The sequence below is a fragment of the Chinchilla lanigera genome, unplaced genomic scaffold, assembly GCF_000276665.1.
Source record: "Chinchilla lanigera isolate Chin_1 unplaced genomic scaffold, ChiLan1.0 scaffold00087, whole genome shotgun sequence".
Taxonomy (NCBI): Eukaryota; Metazoa; Chordata; class Mammalia; order Rodentia; family Chinchillidae; genus Chinchilla; species Chinchilla lanigera.
Window position 1 is genome coordinate 3,364,893 of NW_004955488.1, and position 5,057 is coordinate 3,369,949.

Below are 5,057 nucleotides of genomic sequence, written 5' to 3' on the forward strand. Positions count from 1 at the left end.
ATTTACAATAAATATAAGCCCATAAAATATGTAATCATAAAAATGTACAAGACTTTCAGGAAAAAAATAATCCAATGTAGTGAAAGGCATGGAGAAATAACTTACTAAATAGTGATTATTTCCACTCACTTTCATACATATTTCTTCTGGCCTAGAATCACAATTTGAATTATGACAGCCACACATCTCAGTTTTATTTCAGTAAGAGTTCATCAAGTACTTCACATTTGTAATGTGATAGAAATTTTTGTGTCAAAAATTAATAATGTCATATATTCTAGTATTTAAAAAAAATTGGGTTTTTTTTGGCTTAGTTTTGTTTCAGGAAGAGTGTAACAGATTATATTATTGTCCCTAGGAATATTCTCTCTTTCTTGTTAGAGGATACAACTTGGTTCATTGCCCCCTGCGTCAGTACTTCTGTGGTAGAAGTATACTCCTTTCTGCTAGACTGATGTACTTCTGCTGTACTTAGCAAATGTCATCTGTAAAAGCATGGTATGTACTGTGTGAGCAGAAGTTTTAAGAAGCATTGCGTTCCCATCCTTTTTTTTTCCCTTTAAGAAGATGGCATGTTCCAAATAGGACTGCTTTTTCAGCCTGAGCTTTTGTAAAAGAAACATATGGAGCAGATACAAACAAACTTTTTCTTAATTTCTAAAACTTTCTCTTTAAAAAGAAGGAAAATGGAATAAAATAATATAGCAGTTAACAAAAGAAAGACAGAAGAAAGAAAGAGAAAGAAGAGAAAGAAAGAAAGAAAGAAAGAAAGAAAGAAGAAAGAAAGAAAGAAAGAAAGAAAGAAAGAAAGAAAGAAAGAAAGAAAGAAAGAAAGAAAGAAAGAGAAAAAAAAAAGACAAGAAGAGACTACTATGGGTGACTGGAAGAAGGAAGTGGGGAGCAGTTTCCCCACAACAGCATCAGAAGCCAGTGACCTGGGACACTTACTAACATCCCTTCCCCACCATGGGCAGGGAAGCCCCTTCCTCCCAGGGTTGCCTCTCTATCCCACCTTGTGCTCTCCTAGTAGATAGTGAGAAATCTTCTTAGGTTGGGGGAAAAAGGAACTGTGCTGGGGAGAGGGGCCTAGGGTCACACCATGCATAGGAGTGCCTGTCTGTGGTCCCGACTGTCTCCTTGAGGGAGGTGGGTTTTGAAGGTGGACACCAGAGGCCAGCAATGGTTCCTCTTCCAGCATCAGGTAGAAGAGAGAACAGTCAAAGCCTGCTGAGAAAAATACTTAACATCCACATCCTGGTCCTGGGTCAGCTTCTCCAGAATGGGCTTGACTTTGCTCTGGAGAATGCTGTTATCCAGGATGGGTCCTATCTTCTGTAGGGACTTGGCAACATTGAAGCGGATGTTGGCAACGGGGTCCCCAGCCATCTGCAGAACTGTAGGCAGCATCTGTTTGGTGGTAATGTCCTGCCCACAGACCTCTGACAGCACATTGATGCAAAAGAGTGTAGTCATGCGGTATAGGTAGTTGGGGTCTCCAGACATGGCCAAAACCTTGGGGATGATAGCAGCACGGGCCCACTCCCTCCCAAACTTCTCCACCAACTTCTTCAGGTTGCTGGTGGCTGCCTCACGGATGGCATAGACATGATCCATGAGACAGGCCATGCACAATGAGTTGAGTTTCTCATCAAAGAATTCCACTCCTAGCTGTCCAGCTAGCAAGGGGATGTACTCAATGATGGCCAGCCGCACCCGCCACTTCGCATCTTCTGCCAATTCCACAATGGCTGGGAGCAGGGACTGGGAGAGCTGTCTGACGCCAATCACCTGGTTCACACAGTCCAAGTTGGAGATGATGTTGAGCCGCACCTCAGGGCACTCGTCCTTCAGCTGAGCCAGGAAAAGAGGCAACAGGTGCTCAATGGTGTTGTCTTTGCCCAAGACAGGTGACAGGCCCATGATGACCGAAGCCAGAGCTGACTTCACAAGGTGGTTATTGTCTGATGCCAGTTCTTTAATGCAGGGCAAGATCTGAGTCATGATCACATTCTCCCTACAGTCATCTGAGAGATTTTCGCAGAACTCTTTGACCTTTTGGGAGGCTGCAGCCCTCACCTCAGCCTCAAAGTCGTTCATCAGGTTCTGAAAGATAGGCACCAGTTCTGTCTTGGTGATCTCAGGCCCCACTGCTTTTTGGAGCTCTGTAACTTTCTCAGCCACCATGTAGCGGACACGCCAGGACTTGTCCTCAGCAGCTTGGCTCAGTGTAGGCATCACCAAGGCCTCCACCTCTTGCTGTGGCAGTATCTGGGCTATCTGCACGCAAGCCTTCACTGCCAGGAGCCGCACGGAGTCCTGCTCATCAGAGGCCAAAGCGCAGAACATGGGGATGATCTCCTGTTTGACGTCATCCAGCTCCAGCACCTGAGCAAACTCTCCCAGCTTAGAGGCAGCGGCCCGCCGCACCATGGGGGTGTCGTCTGAGCACAGGTTTCGGAATAACTGTCGAAGCTCTGCCTTCACCGCATTGGACACTCGAGGGTAGCAGACCGAGAAGAGGCCGCAGGCCGAGGTACGGGAGGTGAACCAGTCGCCACCTGCTAGCCGCTTCAGCAACGGCACGAAGTGGGTCTCCAGGTCTGCAGGCGAGTGGTCGTTGGAAATGATCCGCAAGGATTCCACGGCCTTGTCCCGCACCACTGTCTCCTCCACCGTGGCCAAGGACTCTAGAGGTGACAGCAGGCAGTGCACATACTCTGGACCGCCCACCAGCGGAGTGAAGGTCCCCAGCTGTTCTGCCAAGGCCACGAGGACCTCATCCTCATCGTAAATGGTGTCTGTTAGGAAAGGCAGAAGCTCGCTTCGGGTCCTTTCAGCCCCGAGGGCCAAGGCGATGATGGATAGTTTCTTGATGCTGTTCAGGCGTAGCTGAACATCCTCGTTGCGGAGCTCATCTAAGAGCATGGCAATGGGATAGAGCGAGTTGTCACCGTTAGCCACAGACATCTTGGCTATGTCACTTCCCTGCTGCATCACTTCCTGGTTGCCACGTCACATCCTTTCTACGTCACTTCCTGAAAGAAGGAGGCTGCGCTGTGTTGAAACAGAATGGGAAGGGGCGGGAGTAGGAGGAGAGGAAAGGCTGTTCTGGGGTTCCTGTCAGGTAAAGTGAAGAGGACGTAGATTTGTTTGGAGTTGGTTTTTTTTTTGTTTTTTTTTTCAAGCTCCTGAGATACCTGGGGAGCTAGCATCTGGAATTGCTACCACCAATGAAGATGAGTTTACATTTAGATTTTAAATGAACAAAAATGGTATTACACCATTTCCTAAATCAATCTGCATTACTATAAAAGTTTAATTGCTACTGTATCATGATAAAAATAATCTTAAAGTTAACATTGTGGACTACAGTTTACTAGTATCATATTTCATTTTGATCCTTCTTAATATTATTATGTTCCAAAGGATTTTGTACATCCATTCCTGTAGTTATATATCAATTAAAATATGAGAAACCCATCTTTGGATATGATTGTTGCTTTCCATAAATTTATTAATGTTTTTTAGCCTGTTACCAGTTATTAAGTTTATTTTGAAAACACTTCCAGCTGATCATTTCTAATTTTTAGTTGAAATAGTGTCATCAAATTGTAGCTTTTAATTCATTTGATGGTGCTGTTTCTCATTGTTACCTCCCTATTGAGACTTTTGGCATTTCTGTCTGCTGTTTCTTTCATCAGGTTTTCACGTTAATAAAAACACGTTGATAACCCCTATCTGCAGTTGTCTCCTCTAATTCTTCTTCATTTTTGTGGGGGAGGTAGAAGAATGTATTTCATTCATTTTAAAAAATAATTTTACTGAGCTAAAAAAGGGAAACAAATGTGTTCAATGTGCCACATTTACTAGAATTCCTTTCATAAATTTTGCTCTTTCATTTCCAGGCCCGAATGAAATGGTAGGTTCTCTGTGCTAGATTCCTTGCAGTTGCAAAGAAGAATAATTACTCTTTCCACTGTGCTCTCCTGGCACTTTTTTCATCATGGTAATATTATGTTTTAGTTACATTTGGACATATTTACCCTGATTTATATCCACATACCTTTTATAAATTTATTAAAATAAAACAGCCTTATAAAATGAAAGATGGCCTGAAATAGGAAATAACATCACAGAGGAATATAGGGAGAGCTACAGCAAGCCGGAGAAGATGATTAAAAGGTACCATTCAGTAAGTCAAGAACCATTTCTCAATACTGGATTATGATCCAAGTATTGTGCTAAGACAATGGAGAAAGAACAGTGATTAAGACAGACATGGTTCCTACTTACAATATTCTTGGAGATATAGACCTTCCACACATAGGCTTATTATTGAATATTTTACTACATTTCAAAGATTTCTTTACTCATGTGCCAGTATGCTATTATTATGGTTGCTATGACTTAAGCATTGAAAGACAAAGCAAGAGAAATTATAGCATACAAGTTATAAAATATGCAATTGAATTGTAAAAGTAAGAAATTGTGCCAAATCCCAATAGTCGTAGATTTATGTACTACATACAATAAATATCTATCAATAAAAAATCCTTTTAGTTCTTTTGAGGACCAGTATTTCTAGTGAACTTAGTCTTAATGATGGTCACAGCAAATACCTCCTGAGTTCACATTATGAACTGCCATTACCTGACCAAGTCCTGGAGCTGCCTCAGTACCAGCACTTCGGGGTTTGCTAGGCTACCACTTGTCACAAAGTACTGAGGCATAGTACACATTAAATATAGTACTAAGAATGAACCAGAGGAGAGAATTTCAAAGATAACTTCCTAAGAAGATATTATGGAGAAGAATTTCCCCTGAAATATATTACAGAAAGCCAGAAAAACAGAGGGAGAGAAAAGGCATTAAAGAGAATGAGCAATGTTAATATGACTAAAACATCAGAATTTATAATCTAAGGAGAGCATTGCAAACCAAAATGAGAGGAAAGGAAAACGGTTGTTTTTATTGTTGTCCATTTGTTTTGCATTTCCCTTGTGTAAAGCTCCAAATATGAGTTTAATATACAGAGTCAGTTTCCCATAAATGAGCCA

At 42.2% G+C, this 5,057-nt stretch overlaps 1 pseudogene; it reads right to left on the minus strand.

Moving 5' to 3' along the window:
* Positions 1-840: 840 nt before the first annotated feature.
* On the minus strand, positions 841-2,978 carry LOC102022608 (annotated as a pseudogene).
* Positions 2,979-5,057: the final 2,079 nt, after the last annotated feature.